Below are 24,339 nucleotides of genomic sequence, written 5' to 3'. Positions count from 1 at the left end.
AGTAATGAGGGAAGATGCAGTATACCAGAGCGGGTGTGATAAGATCATGAGGTTGGAAACCGGCTGGGTCTTGACTCTTCACAAAGACAGATCAATGAGCATAACAAGATAAAAACAGCACGACACGTATTAACGAAACGTGTTGAAGGACACGCACGTCAAGGACACTGGTGTTGAAGGATACGCACGTCAAGGACACTGGTGTTGAAGGAAATGGTTGTCAAGGCCACTGGTGTTGAAGGGAATGGTTGTCAAGGACACTGGACACGTATGTTAAGGTCGCTGGTCTTGAACATGCATGTTAGGGTCACGTGGTGGTGGTGGTGGAAACGCGTAGGTGTACACAATATATAAAATTAAAATCTTGAGCTCCCAGCGAGGAGCGTCTTGCTCGTCACGCAACATATAATTGACAATTTACCTTTTCCCCCACTAGATTAAATTTTTGAAAGATGGTGACAGTTTTTTGAGGCGTGAGTAGGTGTGACGTCTGATACGATCGGCTGGAGTATACTTTTTCATTTTTTCTTAATTTGGTACATCGGCAGTGTGCTGACTACCGACATTCTATGAGTTTGTGGATCACTGAGGAGTTCTGTGAGTCCGGAGTCCGGCTGCTACTCTGAGTCTCTCTTTATGGGAACATTTACGAGTGCATTTACTCTACTGTGTGATGGTTACATCTTTGGAACAAAAGATAGCTATGTTTCCCTGTCATATCCCATCACACAGGATGGGGCTAAAAGACGAGATAAGAATATCTGTCAGCCTGAGCTGGTAGATAGGAGGAGCAGTGTACTGAGGATATGGTAGACGGGAGATGAGAGAAAGGAGAGGCTGCCAGATATAGGGTGACAGATGTGAAGGGATAGAGGAAGCTAAGTATAGGGTGAGAGATGTGAGGACAGGATGCCTGGTAGATGAGAGAGATGTGAGGAGGGACAGGCTGCCAGGTAGTTGGGAGAGGTGAAAAAGAGAGAGGGGGACGGACTGTTGGGTTGAGAGTGAGAGATAAGAGAGAGGGACAGACTGCCGGATGCTGTCTGGCGAGCGTCAGCGAGGGATGGGCGTACACGATTTATTGAAGGTCTCTTATACATAGTTGCAGAAGAGGGTGGTGCGAGGCAGGGCTGGGGGCGGTGCTCCCCTTGAGTTAAGGGATGCGAGGGCGTGGAGACGAGTTCCCTTGTCTTTGGGGGGTTAGGGGTGTCAGGGGCGGTGAACTATTTGGAGATCAAGGCAGTAATACATGTGTATATTTACCTATTTGTATTCATCTATTGTGGTTTCAGGGATTGAGCCTCAGGTCCTGGCCCCATCTCTTCTCTGGCTGCTACTGGGTTTCCCCTCTTTGCTGCGTGGTCCCGAGCATACCTGTTCTTGAAACTATGTATGAATCCCCCTTCTACCAGTTCGCTGTCAAGGTCGTTCCAATTCCTGACATCTTTAAGGATAAAAATTATTTCTTAAAATCCCTGTGATTCATGTGGTTCATCAGACCTTGATCCACAAGGATGCATGGTCTGGGACCGGGCAGTGGGGGCGTTGACCCCCGGAAGCATTCTTCAGGTGTCTGTGTGGGGGAGTTGTATTAAAGCCTTCACAGTGGGTACCACGTGTGTTAGAAGCGGCAGTAGAGACAGTCACCCAGGGTTTTCATCCTCCCACGGTCACCCAGGGTTTTCATCCTCCCACGACTGAAGATGCGATGACGAGTTATTGAATGGATCCTGTCACGCTGGTGGAGGCAGCAGCTTGGGGAAGAAGTGATGTTCCTTCGTCAGTATCTCCCGTATGGCCTGGCACACCACCTTCAACACGGTGCCGGAAACTCATCACTACCTCGTTTAATACTAAGAAGATGTGAGTATTAGACTCGTAGATTTAAAATAACGCCATTAGCATGGTTCTCCTGCTGTAGCAACATCTACGGAAGATGGTACACTATCATGGCCCTCCTGGTGTAGCTACAAGCAAGTAGTCACAATTTAAGGACCCTTACGTTTTACATCTCGAGTGAAGAGTGGCAGAGGTGTGACACTTCCGCTTCTCCTTAAATTTGTAACGTTTGGCCCTCAACTAAAGTTTGTCATTTGATAATCGTTGAAGCCTGGGTGGATTAGGCTTGATGGAGTTGAGTTGGTGGAGGTGCGGAGAGGGGGTGGTGAGGTGCAGGGATAGTGGGGTGCAGGGAGGGGGGGTGGTGCGCTGCGGTGGGTCAGTAGTGTGTGTGGAGTGTGTGGGGTGAGAAGTATAGCTCGTCGCGCGGCCCCTCTAGCATCCCTGGCACTCCTTATTACACAAGAGTGCCACTGCCAGTGGGTAGCGGTGGACCCCAAAACAACCGCTCGCGGGGCCACTGCTACCAACGTTTTACATCGTTCTCGTTCCGCCTGACGAACGGAAAGTGACAGGAACTGTGGTGGTGGTGAGTCCTTAAGACTGATAGTGCCACAGGTCGGCAGACACCCACGTGTTGCGCCACACACCGCCTACACGATTATCAATTTTGATCTTGCGTGAATCAGCTGAGCGTTCGTGTGGGAAAGTTTTTTTTTCGTAAGAAATTATTTGTGGATGGAGAGTTAATCCTTGATTTACCTTATGTCAAGTGCTTGCCTAGTCAATCAGCCTGTTATTGCTGGTGGCCCGCTGGTCCACATACCCATCACAGCTTGGTTGACCTGGCGATGATTCTGCAGTTTGGTTGCGGGTTTGTGGTGACTGTCACAGAGGCGGTGTGATGCGACTACAGTATGAAATGTTTTGAAATATCGAAATGTAGAGAATAAACATATCTCGTATATAAACTCTTAAGTTAACATGACTCACGAAATTGTAATGACACGATTGCAAAAAGACCATACAATGGGTGGGGTTAGAACCCGCGATCAGTCTCTCAAAACCTCCAGACCGACGCGTTAGTTGGCCCAGTGGCTAACGTATCGGTCTGCAGTTCTGAGACACTGATCGCGGGTTCTAACCCCACCCGTGGTATGGTTTGTTTAACTCTTTAAGTTGTTATAAACAACTGTTGATAAATAAACAAAGAGTGGACAAGGGGCTCAGACCGCGATTCGAACCCCTCATCCACACTTATGTTTATTCATTTCTCATGTATATTTAATGACTGAAGCTCTTCGACATGTGGAACTTCGACATGTGGAACCTTGACATGTGGAACTTCGACATGTGGAACAACCACAATTCACAATATTGTTCCAATTGTTGTTTCATCGGTCTTCAAGTACAATGATTATCATTAGTGTGTCGATGTATGTTGTCACGACTCCTCATTGTTAATCTGAAGGTTGGTAAATAAGAAACATGTGCAACAGTTAGGTATATATATTCCGAAACTTTTCACCTACACAGTAGGTTTCTTCAGTCGAGTACAGAAGAGTTAGCAGAAGATATGTGAAGACGATGTAATCAGTCCATCACCCTTGAAGACATGATGGAACAATACTCTTCTCCAGGCTGAGGGACTGACCACCTCAAATCTGCGTCTTCAAGGGTGATGAACTGGTTATATAATCTTCACATCTCTACTGCTTCTGCTAACTCTACTGTACTCGACTGAAGAAGTCTGTGTAGGCGAAACGTTTCGGAATAAAGATACCTAATTGTTGCACATGTGCCTTATCAACCTTTCGGTATTATATGCCATTTTAATATTCATTCGTTAATCTAGAGACTGAAGACGCCCGCTGCGCAGGCGAAACGTTTCCTCACTCAAGATCTTAATCGTTGTTATTGTTTAATGTTAATCTGGCTGTGTGGATATTCACTTGATGTTTCTGGGGATCACGCGTGCAACGCTTAGTATGGTTAGCCAGACTGTTGCTGCTTGCTGCACGTTGATCGAGAAAGCTCTGCATAAATTCGTCAGCACGTCCTTGAAGACATCAGGGTCTTGAGGATTCCACCTGCATTTGCAGGGAGGTCGGAGGGGGGGAGGAGAGTCTGGGACCCATTATGCATATTAAGTTATACCTGTGTGTGTATGGTGCACCTCTGTTTTACAGTCACCTCTGTCATATAATGGACACACCCTCGTGAACACGCCACTACCACTACCATCACTACCACCACCACCACCATCACTACCACCACCAACACCAACACCACCACCACCACTACCATCATCGCAAAAACCAGTTGGTAGGCGCGTCAAGGTTCCTTTTGCTAGTACATGAGTCACTGTTATTGGCTAGCGAGGGATCACCGCTTTGCTCTGGAACCAGATTAGAAGGTTCTAGTTCCGTCGTAGTGCTCCAATTCTCTTCTAGTACCATTCGTGTGCCTGGTGCTCCGTAAACAGTAGTGTAGGGACCTAGTAGCACAAACGGGAAAAACTCTCCCTTCTGTTGACATCTTGTCTTACACATCTTGTGGTCGGTAGCGTAAGATAGTATTGAAGGCGCATAATTCCTGTTAGTCTAGTTGATACTAGATCTGACAGATATGATCTTCGATGAGAAACTTAAGGGCCTTAAACTAACAGTACTAGAAGGGAGGAATACTAGAAGGAACTTTATCATGACACTAAATATATTGGAAATTAGGTGAGAAGGTGGTGGTGCTATTGCTACTGTGAAGGTGGAGGTTCTTCTGCTACTGTACAGGTGGCGGTGCTGCTGTGAAGATTGTGGTGCTGCTTCTAAGCGTGCGTAATTCACCTTATTCTGCCACCTCCACTACCACACATTATCTTCAGGTTTCAGAAGAGACTAAGAGGAGCTCTAGTGCCAGGCTGTCGACACATTAGTGTGTAAGGAGTGATGTTGAAGCTCAGGTAGATTAGGTATGGTGGCCAGCAGGCATGCAGGACCACTGACCTTGGACTACCAAGTGTGGTCTTGTTGGGTTGCAAGACACGCGCCCCACAACGCACCCTACATACCTACCCCCCCCCCACACACACACACACACTATACATACCTACCTCCCCTCTTCTGCCGAGTTCGTTCTATATCCCTGTTCGTGTGCCACCGGTGAACACCCCTCTTTTCCCCTCTTGATAAAGCTAAGAAAAGGAAACTATAACCATTTCTTGGCGTGTACTGTCGTTTTGTGTACTGTCTTCTGTGTGCTGTCGTTTCGTGTACTGACTTTTGTGTATTGTCGTCCTTTTGTGTGCTGTCGTTATTTTGTGTGCTGTTCTTTTGTGTGTTGTTCATTTGCCGTTGTTCATTTTTGTTTACGTTCCTCAGTGTGTGTGGGCGTTTGTCGTGCGTAGGTCCTCTTGCTGCAGCCTTCATAAATGTTAATAAATAACTGCTATCAATAAATTGAGTAAATAATTTAAGAGCAGCTACCCTGGGTGGAATCACTCGTTAAGCCTCTCGCAGCTACCCTGGGTGGAGTCGTTAAGCCTCTCGCAGCTACCCTGGGTGGAATCACTCGTTAAGCCTCTCGCAGCTACCCTGGGTGGAATCACTCGTTAAGCCTCTCGCAGCTACCCTGGGTGGAATCACTCGTTAAGCCTCTCGCAGCTACCCTGGGTGGAGTCGTTAAGCCTCTCGCAGCTACCCTGGGTGGAATCACTCGTTAAGCCTCTCGCAGCTACCCTGGGTGGAATCACTCGTTAAGCCTCTCGCAGCTACCCTGGGTGGAATCACTCGTTAAGCCTCTCGCAGCTACCCTGGGTGGAATCACTCGTTAAGCCTCTCGCAGCTACCCTGGGTGGAGTCGTTAAGCCTCTCGCAGCTACCCTGGGTGGAGTCGTTAAGCCTCTCGCAGCTACCCTGGGTGGAGTCGTTAAGCCTCTCGCAGCTACCCTGGGTGGAATCACTCGTTAAGCCTCTCGCAGCTACCCTGGGTGGAGTCGTTAAGCCTCTCGCAGCTACCCTGGGTGGAATCACTCGTTAAGCCTCTCGCAGCTACCCCGGGTGGAGTCGTTAAGCCTCTCGCAGCTACCCTGGGTGGAATCACTCGTTAAGCCTCTCGCAGCTACCCTGGGTGGAGTCGTTAAGCCTCTCGCAGCTACCCTGGGTGGAATCACTCGTTAAGCCTCTCGCAGCTACCCTGGGTGGAATCACTCGTTAAGCCTCTCGCAGCTACCCTGGGTGGAGTCGTTAAGCCTCTCGCAGCTACCCTGGGTGGAATCACTCGTTAAGCCTCTCGCAGCTACCCTGGGTGGAGTCGTTAAGCCTCTTCCAGCTACCCTGGGTGGAATCACTCGTTAAACCTCTCGCAGCTACCCTGGGTGGAGTCGTTAAGCCTCTCGCAGCTACCCTGGGTGGAATCACTCGTTAAGCCTCTCGCAGCTACCCTGGGTGGAGTCGTTAAGCCTCTCGCAGCTACCCTGGGTGGAATCACTCGTTAAGCCTCTCGCAGCTACCCTGGGTGGAGTCGTTAAGCCTCTCGCAGCTACCCTGGGTGGAATCACTCGTTAAGCCTCTCGCAGCTACCCTGGGTGGAGTCGTTAAGCCTCTCGCAGCTACCCGGGGTGGAGTCGTTAAGCCTCTCGCAGCTACCCTGGGTGGAGTCGTTAAGCCTCTCGCAGCTACCCTGGGTGGAGTCGTTAAGCCTCTCGCAGCTACCCTGGGTGGAGTCGTTAAGCCTCTTGCAGCTACCCTGGGTGGAGTCGTTAAGCCTCTCGCAGCTACCCTGGGTGGAGTCGTTAAGCCTCTCGCAGCTACCCTGGGTGGAGTCGTTAAGCCTCGCATCTACCCGTGGTAAAATTATCTACTTCATAGATGCATTATGTTGTTAGTGGCAGTGAGTTATTCATCACGTCACCATACATGGCGTCCGGGAGGACGTTATCTGGTCCTTTTTCAGTTTTTGCGTGCGTCAGTCTGCCTTTTCTTCTATTTATACCAGGTGTGGGGGAGTGAGGTTTTGCAGACTCTCTCTCTAGTCTGTGTTTGTGTAGTGAGTGGTGTTTTTATCTGCACAAGTGTTTAATTACCCAGTACTCATTGACTGTGTGTGTGTGTGTTTGTGTTTGTTTTGGGGATCGATTGAAAGGCTTCTGGTTCTGCCTGGTATTACCTTCTATTAGTGATTTAGTTTCTTGAAAATGCGTCTTAGTGGTGTTTATCATTTTGTATATCATTTATGTACAACTTGTTCGGATTATTCCGCTGCAGCATTTTCAACCATTTTTTTTTTAGCTCTCATAAGTCCTGTTCCCTGCGTATTATTCATTAGTTTTACATCGTGGCAAAAAAAAAAAAAAAGGATGGGGGGGGACGTAGGTAGGATTCAGTTACCACTGGAAGAAACAGAAGTATGCACAAACCTCTTACGACGTTTCGGTCCGACTCGCTAGCCTGATTGACCAGGCTAGCACCTGACGAGCCTGGACCATGGCCGGGCTCCGGGAGTAGAAAGACTCTCGAAACTCATCAAAGGTATATAGCAGATACTTCACCCAGCTCATATTAAGTAGTGTAGAAACTTCCTGCAGGTGTTCCTAATTTTGAAAACTGTAACTGGAGATCAAGTTTAGGAACTGTTCTCAACGTGCGGGTCGCGGGCACCAATAATCCGGCGGATCAGGTACGTTTCCGTAATGGTAACTGGTTTAGGGGTCAAGGTCAAAGGGTTAGCAACATCCATGGATGATCTAGACTGCTCCTTTGGTGCACAACAGCCTGGTTGACCAGGCAAGCACCAGACGAGCCTGGCCCATGGCCGGGCTCAGAGAGTAGATAAACTCTCGAAACTCTTCAAAGGTATATCAAAGGTATCCCCGTTGAATGTAGTAGGTTAGTTTATGGGGTCATTGACCTAGTGGGGTCACGGTGTCACTGACTTGGCGAGGTCACAGGGTCGGTGATGTAGCACGGTATTACTGATGTAGGGTGCTAGGGAGAGTCAGCATTAGCACCAGGTGTCGCTAGGTACATGGCTTTTAATGAGGGTGTTTGTGTGTTGCAGTGCCTCTTGTGTGCCCTTGATGCAGTGGTCCCCTTTATGTACCACCACCCACCACCACTACCTTGTGACAGGTGGTGGTAATGGTGTCAGCCTAGCCTGCTAACACCATCCATCAACACTGACAACCTTCTCTCGTACATTGATTTCCATTACGGTTATGTATATCCTTACGTGTGTGTGTGTGTGTGTGTGTGTGTGTGTGTGTGTGTGTGTGTGTGTGTGTGTGTGTGTGTGTGTGTGTGTGTGTTATTGCAATGAATAATCTAGTGTATCACGAATACTTTCTCAGATTTCGTGTGGACACGATCTACCTTCGGTGAATTATTCTAACCTTAGATACAGAGTCGTACTTCTCAGAGTAATTAAGATACAGGTGGAGAATAAACTTTCATTGTGACAACGTTTCGCTCAATGTACAGCTCTATCACGTCGGTGCTTGTTCAGTTGGTCTTGGCGTGGTACAACGTTCATGTTTCGTGTTCAGCTAACATCATTTTAACGTCAACTAACATAAATTTAACGTCGTAAGATAACGTAATGTGCTGGTGACTCTTTACTCGCACATTGGTTATAATTATAACCAGAATTTTTAAAGGCGTGGAGGGATAAGCCAGTGGAAGGCCTCGGTCAGATGACCATAAGCTCCAACTGCGGATCATCATACGACTAAGACCCGAGTCAGGAAACACTTGTCCTGTTTCCTGACGTTACTTGCGTCAGGAAACACTTGTCCTGTTTCCTGACGTTACTTGCGTCAGGAAACACTTGTCCTGTTTCCTGACGTTACTTGCGTCAGGAAACACTTGTCCTGTTTCCTGACGTTACTTGCGTCAGGAAACACTTGTCCTGTTTCCTGACGTTACTTGCGTCAGGAAACACTTGTCCTGTTTCCTGACGTTACTTGCGTCAGGAAACACTTGTCCTGTTTCCTGACGTTACTTGCGTCAGGAAACACTTGTCCTGTTTCCTGACGTTACTTGCGTCAGGAAATAACTCCAGCGTTACTTGCAGCAACGCTGGAGTTTTACATTTTTTTAAATCTGGTTACGACTCCACAAGAGCGGGCTCTCACACATTGCCTGACCAGCCGGGCTATGGTTCGTACTTTGGATTGCGTGCTGGCAACATTAACAACTTGGTTGATCAGACCTCGTTCCTCCAAGATGCCTGGTCTGAAACCGGGCTTTGGGGACCCCAGGGCGTTTCGGTTGTCTCACCATCGGGCGGTACTGTTCAGTGGGTTTCGTGTTTATTCATGATTTAAAATGCACGATTCAGTATTGCCTTCGTCCACCATTAAATCTCCATTGGGTAATAGAGGTTTGATGATGTTTGAAGGATATACTGTATCATAGACCCTTCAGCTGTCATTATATCCCCATTATTAAACCTCCATCATTATATCTCCATCATTATATCTCCATCACTAAATCACCAGTGAATTGTAACAAATCTATTAGGTTTCAATGTGTCTTGACTCGTTTGCAAGAGAAGGGAAGAAGAAAGGGAAGGGGTGAAGGGAAGAAGAGAGGGGAGTAGCGACAGCTTGGTTGATCAGGCCCTGATCCACCTGGAGGCCTGGTCAGGGACTGGGCCGCTGGGGCGTTGACCCCCGGAGCACCCTCCAGGTATACTCTAGATAAGGGGAGAAGGAAGGCATATCTGGGGTGGATTTGGGGGTCAGCGGCCCGGTCCATGACCAGGCCGCGCTGTGGATCAGGGTCTGATTAACCAGGCTGTTACTGCTGGCAGCACGTGAACCAACGTACCAACCACAGCCCGGCTGGTCAGGTACTGACTTTAGATGCCTGTTCAGCTCCCTCTTGAAGACAGCCAGTAGTCTATTGGTACTCCCCTTATGTATGCTGAGAGGCAGTTGAACAGTCTTGGGCCCCTGACATTTATTATGTGTTGTCTCATGGCGAACTCATGGCATGAAGGGACTTGCCATCATGTTAAGTAGATGTAGCTCGCACCTCCATGGTGTTGCAGGTAGTGTTGCAGTCCCCACTGGTGTTGCAGGTAGTGTTGCAGTCCCCACTGGTGTTGCAGGTAGTGTTGCAGTCCCCACTGGTGTTGCAGGTAGTGTTGCAGTCCCCACTGGTGTTGCAGGTAGTGTTGCAGTCCCCACTGGTGTTGCAGGTAGTGTTGCAGTCCCCACTGGTGTTGCAGGTAGTGTTGCAGTGCACCTCAACACGCCACGGGGCACATGTTTTAAACACCAATTCCATGTTTTTCTTGTAAATTTTCTGCCGTAAAGTTATATATTTTCCTGGGAGAAAGAAATTTTTGACAGCATGATTTTGAAAAGATATTTTCTGACATTACAATTTTTTTGGAAGGGGGGGGGGAGGAGGAGGAAGGAAGAATCCATTTAAATACTCTTAAAAAAAACAGTTTTCTCTTCCGACATTTGTGAAGAGAGATAAATATGAAAGAGAAAGAGTTGGCATAATGATTTGTATGTCACTCACCCTGTGTGACATAGACGTATTATTATTATTATTATTATAATCAAGGGGGAAGCGCTAAAACCGGAGGATTATACAGCACCTAGGGGGGGGATGTGGAAGGCATTCAGGCTTAATTCGGAGAACTGGAGCACAGATCCAATTCCCTAAATCAAGAGCCCCTCACCAACATCAAGGAACCTTCCTTGAGTGGGACATAGACATAGACTTGGTAAATGGTCCAAGTTGGACCGATATGTCGTCGTCAGGCCGTCTCTTCTATGTGCGGGTTATTTGTGTATTGTGTATAGACTGTTCTACTTAGTTCCTCACTTCTGTGTATATCTGGCTGGAGTCTACCTGGAGTGGTGCTATTTACCCAGTGGTGCTCCACTTATTTATATTCTGAGATCTGTCACACTTTCCTCCTCCAGTCTCCAGGATACCACCGACAACTGTGCTCCCACCCAGGTACCTATTTACTGCCGGGGGGGGGAAGGTCATACAAGGACAGTAGGTGTAACGAGACTTGCCTGTACGTCTGTACTCGTCCGGGATTGAACTCTGGTCCTTCGGTTGAACCGAAGGCCCTACCACTGATCAGTGGCTTCTCAACTACTGCCAGCCTGTTGATACATTGTGACAGCCTGTTGTGTGTGCGTGCGCGCACGCGGGCGCACGCCTGCCAACCTGCGTGCATGGGGTGAGGGTGAGCACTGTAGTGTGTGTGGTAGCCAGGACACGTGAGCTGTAGCAGCCGTTATACTACCACTGTTACCACTATTGGTTACCAATACCACCATTACTACTACTACCACTATCACCACTATCCCTACTATTCCTCTACATTACCACTACCCCTTCAGGAAGGGTTTGAAGTCCTTTCATCGTTAAGGGGGAAGGGTTGTAAGGTATCCCTTCACCAGGAAGGGAGTGTGACCTGTGGCTACAAGAGGCAGGTCAGGGACGACACTCTGGAAGACAGGACAGATTTTTGCCACATAGACTTCTGAAGGTCTAATTTCCAGGTCTCGTGGGTAGTACTAGACAGCTGCATCCCTTCTGTCTACTCTCACCCTTTACTTGTCCATCTTTCACCCTTCCATCTCTCTTCTCCTCCTATCTTCCACTTCCCTCCTCCTACCTTCCACCTACCTCCCTCCTCCTACCTTCCACCTACCTCCCTCCTCCTACCTTCCACCTACCTCCCTCCTCCTACCTTCCACCTACCTACCTACCTCCTACTTTCCACCTACCTCCCTCCCCCTACTTTCCACCTACCTCCCTCCTACCTTCCACCTACCTCCCTCCCCCTACTTTCCACCTACCTCCCTCCTCCTACCTTCCACCTACCTCCCTCCTCCTACCTTCCACCTACCTCCCTCCTCCTACCTTCCACCTACCTCCCTCCCCCTACTTTCCACCTACCTCCCTCCTCCTACCTTCCACCTACCTACCTACCTCCCTCCTACCTTCCTCCTACCTTCCTCCTACCTCCCACCTACCTCCTCCTCCTCCTACCTTCATCTTATCACATGATCAAGACATATTTCACTTATTTTTTATCCTGGTGAATATGTTAGCAGCAATAAATAAACTTCCCCCTTTCCCTTTATCCACCTCCCCTTTCCCTTTGTTCCTCCTCCCTTCCCACTCCATTAACCCCCTTTCTATGTTCTCCCCCTCTCAATCCATCACCAAGAACTCTTCATTTCTCTATCTCATTCCGTTTTCTTTTTCTCACTTCTTTCTTTTTTCCCTTTTTTTTCTCTTTCCATTTCTCTTGCACTTAAAGCTGCGTATTAAGTTTTCCGTTCACCACCTGGGGGGCTACTTAGTGGGTGGAGACGATGTTCACACTGGAAGGGGGGCTACTTAGTGGGTGGAGACGATGTTCACACTGGAGGGGGGCTACTTAGTAGGTGGAGAGGATGTTCAAACTGGGGGGCTACTAAGTGGGTGGAGAGGATGTTCACACTGGGGGGCTACTAAGTGGGTGGAGAGGATGTTCACACTGGGGGGGCTACTAAGTGGGTGGAGAGGATGTTCACACTGGGGGAGGCTACTAAGTGGGTGGAGAGGATGTTCACACTGGGGGGGCTACTAAGTGGGTGGAGAGGATGTTCACACTGGGGGAGGCTACTAAGTGGATGGAGAGGATGTTCACACTGGGGGGCTACTTAGTGGGTGGAGAGGATGTTCACACTGGGGGCTACTTAGTGGGGGGAGAGGATGTTCACACTGGGGGGCTACTTAGTGGGTGGAGAGGATGTTCACACTGGGGGGCTACTTAGTGGGTGGAGAGGATGTTCACACTGGGGGGCTACTTAGTGGGTGGAGAGGATGTTTACACTGGGGGGCTACTTAGTGGGTGGAGAGGAAGTTCACACTGGGGGAGGCTACTTAGTGGGTGGAGAGGATGTTCACACTGGGGGGCTACTTAGTGGGTGGAGAGGATGTTCACACTGGGGGAGGCTACTTAGTGGGTGGAGAGGATGTTCACACTGGGGGAGGCTACTTAGTGGGTGGAGAGGAAGTTCACACTGGGGGAGGCTACTTAGTGGGTGGAGAGGATGTTCACACTGGGGGAGGCTACTTAGTGGGTGGAGAGGATGTTCACACTGGGGGAGGCTACTTAGTGGGTGGAGAGGATGTTCACACTGGGGGAGGCTACTTAGTGGGTGGAGAGGATGTTCACACTGGGGGAGGCTACTTAGTGGGTGGAGGGGGGTGGCAGTGTGTTGACTCCTCTCCTGACGTTCATTTTAACCACACTACAAGAACGCTGTCCAAGCGCTTTCGTGATCTGAGAGTTGAATTCTCTGGGTCTCCGAAGAAAACCAAAGCTGTTAGCAGGTTAGAAAGCAATTATCCAGATTAGTGGTGGTGGAGGAGCAGGACTGGTGATGGTGGAGCATCACTGGTGGTGGTGGTGAAGCATCACTGGTGGTGGTGGTGAAGCATCACTGGTGGTGGTAGTGGTATATAACTTACCTAGTAACCTATGTGTCAACCAGCAGCATCCGTCTTTCCCCTAGCCCTGAATCCTTCCCCTGGCACTCTGACGCTCACTGGCACTCACCCTGGCACTGACGCTCACCCACTGGCATTCACCCTGGAACTCTGACGCTCACGCATTGGCACTCACCCTGACACTTACAATCATACACTTGCACTCACCCTGGCACTCTTACGATCATACACTTGCACTCACCCTGGCACTCTTATGTACTAACACTGGCACCCTGGACATCAGCCTGGCTCTGTGGCACTCTTGTGAAACTCTGGTACCAACAACCTGGTTGATCAGGCGTTCAACAGGAATACCTAGAGTGGGTACAAATGGCTTTAATATACCTTTAATGGGTTTCCAGAGTTGTCCCACTCGGCAGCTCGGCCTTGGGTCAGGCTTGTCTGGTCTACCAGGCTGTTGCTACTGGCGGTCAGCTGGCCCACATATCTTCCTCTTCGGATTGAATCAGAGTGCTCTTCAGTCGCTTTACCAGGCTGTGGTGGACGTATGGAGGCAGCGGGCCACCAGCAACAAAAAAGCCTGGTTGACCAGGCTAGCACCAGACGAGCCTGGCTCAGGGTCGGGCTCCGGGAGTAAAAAAAATTTGGGAACTCATCAAAGGTATATTAGTGGTATACCCCTTGACTGCCTTTAGGAGTGCTGTTAACTTAAGTGGTGCTGCGCGCGGCCAGCACCAACAGTTTGATTGACCGGGGCAACCAGAGGGACCTAGTGTGAGAGCGGGTCTCGGGGGCGATGACCCCAGGAATATACACTAGGTATACGGGTTTAGCGCTTTCCCCGGCTGCAATAAAGTTTCTCTATCACTGGGAGGGGGAGAGAGGGGAGGGGAGGGGAGAGGAGAGGGGAGGGGAGATGAGAGGGGAGGGGAGGGGAGAGGAGAGGGGAGGGGAGGGGAGGGGAGAGTTACTGGCCCCGTTTTTACCCACTCTCGTATTTTATTTTTTATTATTGAATAAAAATGTCTTTAAAGGGTGGAGGAGGAAGAAAAACAAGTAGAGAGAGAGAGAGAGTGATGGGTGGAAGGGAGGGGAGGTTAGAGGGGAGGGGGAAGTATGAGGTAGCTTGGTCTTCAGTGGTGTTGGTGAGCATACTCTGTATGAGGGGTGAGGTAGAGGAGGTTGATGGGTAGATGGGTAGACTAAATTAGTCGATTATCACCCATTATTGTTGTTGTTATTCAACTCGCAACACAGTGTGCAACTCACTAATTTTAATATTGTAAGCTAGCTCTCATGGTGTTACAAGCCTATATCTTTGAAAGACATAAATATGGCTTTCAGTTATTGATTGGCTGGATTATCAACATTCATACTCCAGTCAGTCTCAACCTCGAGTACATGAAGTGTCAGGCCTACTGGCTGGAGTACATGAAGTGTCAGGCCTACTGGCTGGAGTACATGAAGTGTCAGGCCTACTGGCTGGAGTACATGAAGTGTCAGGCCTACTGGCTGGAGTACATAGTGTCAAGTGGCTGGTACTCTTCTGGTAGCTGGGGCATCCTATCAGGTCATGACTGTTATGAGGGTGAAAGCTGCTACCCTTATTCCTTATACTTACACCAGACTATACTCTCTCCCTTATAGTCTACAGTGGTACACACACTTGCATGTTTATTCTGTATTATTGTTTCGACAATTTAATGTTCTTTTAACATCTATGCGGGTTGCTTCAGCTTGGTGTGGTAGTATTTGTGTCGTGAGCTTGCTAGTGTTAGTAGTTTTGTTACCTAGTGCGGTGCTTGCTTGTGGCTGCTTGTACCAGTAGCCTGGGTGATCAAGCCGTCTTAACCAGGAGATCTGTTTTGAAGAAAGTTGTGAGTTTTGAAGAACGCTTCGGTTTGATATCACTTTGCGTTGTTGGAAAAGCAAACCGTAACACAGGGTCACTCAACGCTCGTTACCTGTTGAATGGGTTGGTCAAATATTTTGAGGGTTTGGGTTTTAGAAGGACCTTCGTAATATGGAGCAGTAGGCCTGCTGCTGCAGTGTTCCTCCTTATGCACCACTCTCATACAGAACTCCAGTATCGTAGTCTTAGCATGATAAAGGGATGTTCACGTTTTCCTGTCCAGTAAATGCGAGGATGAAAAATGTATAAGTGGGCGAGTATTATTCCTTAAGTAACTGATCTCTCTACTGATTTTATTTAACGTTATTGACATATTGAAAGTCCTCGGTTGTGTAGAGCATTTCTGACAGCCTGTGTTTATCTTGTCACCCCAGGGTGCGACCCACAACAGTCAGGTAACTACTTACTGCTAGGTGAATGAGAGAAATAGGTGTAAGGAAACATTCCCAACGTTTCGCCCGTCGAAAGCTTTGGCAAAGTCTGTGTGTAATACGTTATCTGCATGTGCAACATGTGGGTATCTTTATTTGTAGACGTTTCTCCATCCAGTGGCTCTATCAATACAAATTCAAGGACATAATGGGAAGACTGTAGAACTATATACAGAAGACAAGGTAATCAGTCCCTCAGCCACTGGATGGCGAAGCGTCTGCAAATAAACATACCCAGATGTTGCAACTTGTCATCGTAGGAGACTACTGGGCAGTAAGTTTATTTAGGTACAGGTATGATAAATTAGACACATATGCAACTCTTGGGTATCTTTATTGAGGAAACGTTTCGCCACACAGTGGCTTCATTAGTTCTTCAAGTTTCTCCTTCGTATGGACTGATGAAGCCACTGTGTGGCGAAACGTTTTCCTCAATAAAGATACCCAAGAGTTGCATATGTGTCTAATTTATCAACATGTCGGTTCTCTGAACCATTCATCTACAAGGTACAGGTATACACAAATACAGTTACACAAATTATTATACATAGTAACATATGGGTCAACCCTGGATAATCCAAAAAAGTCAGAGGGACTTGTACACAGCCCGGCCATGGGAGAGAGAAGCTTACGACGACGTTTCGGTCCGCCTTATTTGTGTATTGTTCCAGTCAGGGTATTGTGCCTTTCTTGTTCTTCAAAGTGACTTAGTTTTACTGGGCAGCGATAAGGTGTAAAAAGTGTCAGTCACTGGTATTTGTGGTCTAGTTTAACACTTAGTGTCTGCAGGTGACCTGGTGGTCGGTAGCGCCACGGAGGTGCAGGTCTCGTGTCGGTAGCGCCACGGAGGTGCAGGTCTCGTGTCGGTAGCGCCACGGAGGTGCAGGTCTCGTGTCGGTAGCGCCACGGAGGTGCAGGTCTCGTGTCGGTAGCGCCACGGAGGTGCAGGTCTCGTGTCGGTAGCGCCACGGAGGTGCAGGTCTCGTGTCGGTAGCACTACGGAGGTGCAGGTCTGAAGACTAGCACGTAAACGTCTTGTGTTCGTAGATGATTCTGGTTAAAGATCTCCCGGGAGAGTAACATCATCCGCGTGAAGGCAGTACTGGTGGGTGGGTGGGGGAGAGGCTGTGGAGGTGAAGATGGGGGTAATGCTGGGGAGGGGGAGGTTGTGGTGTTGGGAGGAGGCATCGTGAATACCCAGCTTAAGGAGGTCATGCTGCGTACATCACCAGCCATACTTGCCAACACTGGCCACCACCCACACCTGCACCACCCACACCTGCACCACCCACACCTAACACTACCTTCCACAAACATAGGATTTCAATAGATGATTATTTCAAGATAGTTTCAGATATGATTCTTGAAAGACCATAGATGAGTGTTCGAATATAGATTCATAGCGGAGGGTTCCAAGATAGGGTTGTCAGTAGATTAAGGGTTCCAATATGGCGCTGCGTACTCTAGTGTCTGCCTCGGGGTTTGTGTTGTATATTATCGTGAAGAAATCTTTGTTGTGATTTCTGAGAGGTGTTCGTTTATTTGTCGTCATTGCGCAACATGCACAACAAACGTACGGGTGTGTGTGTACTCACCTAGTTGTGGTTGCAGGGGTCGATTCATAGCTCCTGGCCCCGCCTCTTCACCGGTCGCTACTGGGTCACTCTCCCTGAACCAGAGCTTTATCATACCTCTGCTTAAAGCTGTGTATGGATCCTGCCTCCACTACATCGCTTCCCAAACTAGTGTGTGTGTGTGTGTGTGTGTGTGTGTGTGTGTGTGTGTGTGTGTGTGTGTGTGTGTGTAATCGAGCGAGAGAGAGAGAGAGCGAGCGTGAATAAACGAATTCACGAAAATTGAACAAAAGGGAAATGAAAGAACGTGATTGTTGGTGGAAATGTTGAAGATGGTAGTGAAGGGGATGATGTAGATGGCAGTGATGTAGGAGGTGGTAGTGATGGGGATGATGGTGACGTGGTGATGGGGATGATGGTGACGTGGTGATGGGGATGGTAATAATGGTTGCGTGGTGTTGTGGTGGTGGGGATGGTATTGGTGAGGAAGATAGTAGGATGGTGGTGGAACGAGGCCTGGTCTCAGACCGGGCTGAGGGGGCGTTGACCCCCGAAACCCTCTCCAGGTATACTCCAGGAGTTGAGAAAGATGGTGGTAGTGGAGATGAGGAAGATGGTAGTGATAAGAGATGATGGTAATGTTGTGTTGGGGGAATGGGAACGGCGGTGATGGGGGGGATGGTATCCCGATCTTGGTGGGGGTGGTGGTGGTATCTCCCTCCCCTGTCCCCCCTTCCTACTTAACTCCTCTCCCTTATAAGCACATAAGCGATGGTAGGTCATTTGCATGCTGTATGTCTGATCTGAGGAAGCTGCAGCAGCATGCAGAAGAGTTGCGTTGCAGCTCCTGGGCCGCCGTTGAACCTTCCCTCGATTGTAATATTTTTGTCCTACCGTATTTAAAGCCGGGAGTGTTTTAATCTATCGTTACGATAGATGGTTTTGGGGTTACAGCAGCCATCCTGAGTAGGTCTGCAGGTCACTGACAGCAACAGTCTCGTAGGACGTTGGTGATTAGACAACTCGCATCTTTCTTTCTCCCTTTTTCCTTCTCGGTCTGTTCCATTTCTTCTCTTCCACCGCTTCGTTTTTATTTGTTTGGCTTCTCCATCTATTCCTTCTTCCAAATCCATGTTTCTGTAACTCCCTTCTGTTCCTTTTTCCTGTTTCTCCCTTCTGTTCCTTTTTTCTGTTTCTCCCTTATATTTCCCTTCCATTTGTCCCTTCTTCCGTTTCTCCCTTCTGTTTCCCTTCTATTTGTTCATTCTTCCATCTCTCTCTCTCCCTCTTCGCTTCCCTTCTTTCCCTCCCACTCCCTCCCACTCCCTCCCACTCACCCACTCTCCTCTCCACACTCACAGCTGAAACCTTTCATCAAACAGGTGTTTTTCTGATGGTGTTTGCAACATGTGAGAGCAGCAGTGCAACACAATGTATCATTGATGATCACTCTTTCTCCCTCACAATGCAACGTTATTAATTTGTATACTCTCAATTTTTTTTTTTTTTTTTTTGGGGGGGGGGGTCATTCAGTACATGTAAAATTTATATTAAAATGCTTTTGTGGGGTTGATGTGACCTTGGCATGTACCCTGGGATAGTCACCCAGGATACGTGGGATAGTCACCCAGGGTACGTGGGATAGTCACCCAGGGTACGTGGGATAGTCACCCAGGGTACGTGGGATAGTCACCCAGGGTACGTGGGATAGTCACCCAGGGTACGTGGGATAGTCACCCAGGGTATGTGGGATAGTCACCCAGGGTACATGGCATAGTCACCCAGGGTACATGGCATAGTCACGCAGGGTACGTGGGGTAGTTTCCGTGTTCTCGGATCCAGAACATGTCCATGTGGACACGAGGCTTAAAAATGCATAGTGTATGTATTTATATGTTTGTTACTACAACAGTGTTCAAAATTGTCTGTTTACAGTAGATGATCAAAGTCGTCACCAACCATCCCCGCACGTTCACCAACAGTCTGGTGAACACGTTCCAACACACCAGGATTTGTACTCTGAACACTTTGCCAAAGTTCCTGCTAATTGTGTGTGTGTCTCTCTTCCTTAAAACAGTTGTCTTTGAGTGGGTTTCGGTGTATTGACCATTGTGGCCGTGCCACTGGGGTACCTGGTTCAGTGTACCGCTTCGGGTACCACGCTACTGCAGTGTGGTGGTGCACTATCGTGCGTGTACCACATCTTTGTAGGTGCAGTTTGGTAGTGTTCAGCATGCATACTGGATGGTACTGGTGGTGTGAGTGTAGTGGTGGTGTGAGTGTAGTGGTGACGGTGTGAGTGTAGTAGCGGTGTTGCTGTGAGTGTAGTGGTGATGGTGTGAGTGTAGTAGCGGTGTTGCTGTGAGTGTAGTGGTGATGGTGTGAGTGTAGTAGAGGTGTTGCTGTGAGTGTAGTGGTGATGGTGTGAGTGTAGTAGCGGTGTTGCTGTGAGTGTAGTGGTGATGGTGTGAGTGTAGTAGCAGTGCTGCGAGTGTAGTAGCAGTGCTGCGAGTGTAGTAGCAGTGCTGCGAGTGTAGTAGCGGTGCTGCGAGTGTAGTAGCAGTGCTGCGAGTGTAGTAGCGGTGTTGCTGCGAGTGTAGTAGCGGTGTTGCTGTGAGTGTAGTGGTGATGGTGTGAGTGTAGTAGCAGTGCTGCGAGTGTAGTAGCAGTGCTGCGAGTGTAGTAGCAGTGCTGCGAGTGTAGTAGCAGTGCTGCGAGTGTAGTAGCAGTGCTGCGAGTGTAGTAGCGGTGCTGCGAGTGTAGTAGCGGTGTTGCTGCGAGTGTAGTAGCGGTGTTGCTGTGAGTGTAGTGGTGATGGTGTGAGTGTAGTAGCAGTGCTGCGAGTGTAGTAGCAGTGCTGCGAGTGTAGTAGCGGTGCTGCGAGTGTAGTAGCAGTGCTGCGAGTGTAGTAGCGGTGCTGCGAGTGTAGTAGCGGTGCTGCGAGTGTAGTAGCGGTGCTGCTGTGAGTGTAGTGGTGATGGTGTGAGTGTAGTAGCAGTGCTGCGAGTGTAGTAGCAGTGCTGCGAGTGTAGTAGCAGTGCTGCGAGTGTAGTAGCGGTGCTGCGAGTGTAGTAGCGGTGCTGCGAGTGTAGTAGCGGTGCTGCTGTGAGTGTAGTGGTGATGGTGTGAGTGTAGTAGCAGTGCTGCGAGTGTAGTAACGGTGCTGCGAGTGTAGTAGCGGTGCTGCGAGTGTAGTAGCGGTGCTGCGAGTGTAGTAGCGGTGCTGCGAGTGTAGTAGCGGTGCTGCGAGTGTAGTAGCGGTGTTGCGAGTGTAGTAGCGGTGCTGCGAGTGTAGTAGCGGTGCTGCTGTGAGTGTAGTGGTGATGGTGTGAGTGTAGTAGCGGTGCTGCGAGTGTAGTAGCAGTGCTGCGAGTGTAGTAGCGGTGTTGCGAGTGTAGTAGCGGTGCTGCGAGTGTAGTAGCGGTGCTGCTGTGAGTGTAGTGGTGATGGTGTGAGTGTAGTAGCGGTGCTGCGAGTGTAGTAGCGGTGCTGCGAGTGTAGTAGCGGTGCTGCGAGTGTAGTAGCGGTGCTGCTGTGTATGTGTAGTGGTAGTGCTGTGTGTGACAAGCTGAAGAATGATACACTTGCTTCTCAAGTGCAGCACAAGTGACAGTTTTCAACATATCAATTATATTTCTCATTCAAGCAGTCCATAAAACTAATAACAGTATCTTGAAAACTATACATTATTGACGCCATGTTCATGTGAACTTTTGTCTCTGTTTCAACACCTAACAGTAACCTCTGTATTGTGGATAACTAAAGTGTATTGAACACTTGTCAGTGTTCAGTAAGAACTCACATGGAGACACAAACTCGGTAGATTAATTGATCTGTATATTTCGATCCTCTTCTGGGATCCTCTTCTGGGATCCTCTTTTGCATTGTATTCATAGTCACTGGCTGGCGAAACGTCTTCAGGATAAAGATACGAAGGTGTAGCACACGTTTTACTCACTACTATTCCTCATCTCATCTCCCTAAGCTCTGAGACTAGTCTCGATGTACACCTTTGCACTTTAAGAACATAAGAATGGAGGAACACTGCAGAGGGCTTACTGGCCCATACAAAGCAAGTCCTTATCAAAACTTCCCATTCCCACCTACGTATTTGTTCAACCCTTTTTTCCTGTTTCCTAATATGCTCCGGACCTGCCTTTACCTGACTTTTTCCTTTAGTAATAATAATAATAATTGATAATAATCTTTATTTCTATAAGTACATGCACATTGTATAGACCTAGCTGACATTAGTGACGTACTATATAGAAAGCCCCTTGTTATACAGAGCATTTCGGGCAAACTAGGTCAGTTTTGTCCCCAGGTTGCGACCCACACCAGTCGACTAACACCCGGGTACCTGTTTTAGTGATAGGCGAACATGGACAGCAGGTGTCTTAAAGAAATGTGTAGTAATGTTTCCACCCGTACCGGGGATCGAACCACGGACCTCAGTGTGTGAGCTGAGTGCACTACCAATCGTACATTGATTCATATTTTTTATTGCTAAGAGCACTTGAGTGATCTTCGAGTTCTACATTAATGAGTTCTGCAAAATCCAGGAGAGACGGAGGGAACAAAATCTGATAAAAGAAATTGGAGGAAATTTTTTATACACTAACAAAAGGAGAATCCTGTGTGCCTTGTTAGAAGTGGCCCTTGTGTGTTGCACTTTTAGAAGTGGCCCTTGTGTGTTGCACTTTTAGAAGTGGCCCTTGTGTGTTGCACTTGTGCAGCTGCTGAGGTCTCGGGTGTCAGCAGTGACAAGCTGCAGGATGCCCATGTTTTTAGCGCACTCAGTGAAAGGTGGTGGTGATGACAGGTACTGGAGAAGCGAGTGAATGTACTTGTAGTAAGGTAGTGATGACAGGTGCTGGAGTAGTGAGTGTAGGTCACTCATACAGTAGTGGTGACAGGTACTGGAGTAGTGAGTGTAGGTCACTCATACAGTAGTGGTGACAGGTACTGGAGTAGTGAGTGTAGGTCACTCATACAGTAGGGGTGACAGGTACTGGAGTAGTGAGTGTAGGTCACTCATACAGTGGTGATGACAGGTGCCTGGAGTAGTGTAGATCACTCATACAGGAGTGATGATAGGTACTGTAGTAGCGAGTGTAGATCATTCTTATACAGTAGTGGTGACAGGTGGAGTAGTTAGTGTAGGTCACTCTTACAGTAGTGGTGACAGGTACTGTAGTGAGTGTAGGTCACTCGTACAGTAGTGATCACAGGTACTGGAGTAGTGAGTATCACTCATACAGTAGTGATGACAGGTACTGTAGTAGCGAGTGTAGGTCACTCATACATTAATGAGATAGTGTATATGTAGGTAGTTTAAGTACAAGTTTGTAAAACTTATTCTAAACTTAGACTCGTAAGAGGTAGAAAAGACCAACAGTTTTGCCAGAATGAAGCAACTAAACTGTGAAGGTTTTGGAACGTCAGTATTATCGAAGACACAAGTGTAGTACCAGCTTGTACTGTGGCAACGTTTCGCTCAGAGTTTTGTCAAGCTTTACATGGAGCGAAATGTTAGTCACCTGTTTTCTCCTTCTTTCTCTTCCTTATCCCTCCCTTCTTCACCCCTCCCTTCTTCACCTTTCCATTCTCCCCCTCCTTTCACTTTTCCCTTCTCCCTCTTCACACTTCCCTTCTCCCATTTTCTTCATCCCGCAATTAGTCTCCCTTCTTTACTCCTCCTGCACTACTTTCCTTCACCCCTCCGTTCACTGATTCTTCACCTCTTCCTTCCTCACCCCCTCCCTTAACCCTTCCCTTGTCCCCTGTTTTCACCCGTTCTTCCCTCTCCCCAAGTCCCCTTGCCCCTCTACGTCCCTTTCCTTCCCCCTCCCTACGTCCCCTTCTTTCCCCCCTCCCTGCGTCCCCTTACCCCTCCCTACCCACCAACTGTTTACACGTTGAGACACCTCACCTTAATTTAAACACCTAATAACCACACGGCGTTATGTAAACACGGAGAACAACAGGTAGGCGAGGAGAGGAATAGGGTAGGTCAGGGTAGGGGACGAGATGAGAGGTGGGGGAGGTGGAGAAGGGTAGGGGAGGAGGACATGGATAAGGGGAGGTAAAGTAAGAGAGGAGGGACCACTGAATGGTACATAGTGTGGGACCCAACACAGTGATCTAGGTCACTGTACAGTGTGTGTGTGTGTGTGTGTGTGTTTAGTTTTATGTAAGGTAACGTAAAATAAAATACGGAACGGGTGGGGTTTGAACCTATGGCGAGTGAGCCTTAAAACTCCAGGTCACTGGTTTGTTTACAATCATGTGTTACGATTTCATCAGTCATAATGTAAAGTCATACGCTCTAGTGTCAGTCACACGTTTGACGTTCTTGGTTATAGTGATATACTGGCGCTAATTAGGAAGATGAACTAGAAAATTAACCAAATAGACTGAGGATGGATTGCCTCCATTACAGTCTGGAAACTGGACCAGTTCCTGTTAAGTCTCTGATCAGCTTGCCTGAATTCCACGGGCATCAACAGCCTGGTTGATCAGGGAGTTTACAGGAATATCCATCATTACCTCGAGTTAAGAGCTATGATTCTGCTTCGGCTCATTTCCAAGCTACGTCTTGGTGTGGTATAATACCTCCAGGATGACGGCCACTCCCGTCGCCGAAATACCTCTTAGGTGAACAGGGGCACCAAGTGTAAGGAGACTTCCCCATACATCTCAACCCACTCAGGATTGAACCCGGGTCTTTTGGTTGCGAGCCTAACATTCTCTGTATTAGGACCAGCCTTTAGCAAACCTCGGAACTCTAGGAATTTTTATGTATTCTCTTTGAGTGACTGTACTCGGTTGTATTCGCCATGTTTTGTTGGTAGGGGTTGATTCATAGCTCTTGGCCCTTAACCAGCTGTCCTTTCCTCCAGAGCCGACCATATCTGCAATTTAATCTAGTTCGTTCCATTACTTGTACTTGTTTCCAGGAGTTCCTCTACCTGAGCAGCGAGTCAGAGCACCACAGCCTGTCTTATCTGTCACCTAGACGAGGTATTGGACTAGTTTCCCCTTGAAAACTTCCCGATACCGAGATGTGCTTGTGTGTGCTCAGCCGTGACTTGTAATAGATTTAT

The 24,339-nt window shown here is 48.4% G+C and overlaps 1 protein-coding gene across 11 annotated transcripts in view; it reads left to right on the top strand.

The window, feature by feature from the left end:
- LOC128702657 (Brefeldin-resistant Arf-GEF family protein schizo) overlaps positions 1-24,339 on the top strand; it is a 707,300-nt gene that overhangs the window by 440,621 nt on the left and 242,340 nt on the right. Inside the window, exon 1 of one of the 11 annotated variants that reach the window (XM_070101946.1) lies at positions 2,406-2,428. The exons of 9 other annotated variants lie outside the window; for them this stretch is intronic. The gene's annotated coding sequence lies outside the window, so the exon portion shown is untranslated. Of the gene's footprint in view, positions 1-2,405; positions 2,429-24,339 lie in introns of those variants that run through there. One more of the 11 variants, XM_070101950.1, reaches the window with a different exon arrangement.

The sequence above is a fragment of the Cherax quadricarinatus genome, chromosome 79 (assembly GCF_038502225.1).
Source record: "Cherax quadricarinatus isolate ZL_2023a chromosome 79, ASM3850222v1, whole genome shotgun sequence".
NCBI lineage: Eukaryota > Metazoa > Arthropoda > Malacostraca > Decapoda > Parastacidae > Cherax > Cherax quadricarinatus.
The sequence above is the reverse complement of the archived record's forward strand: the minus strand, read 5'-3'. Positions and strand labels throughout refer to the sequence as shown.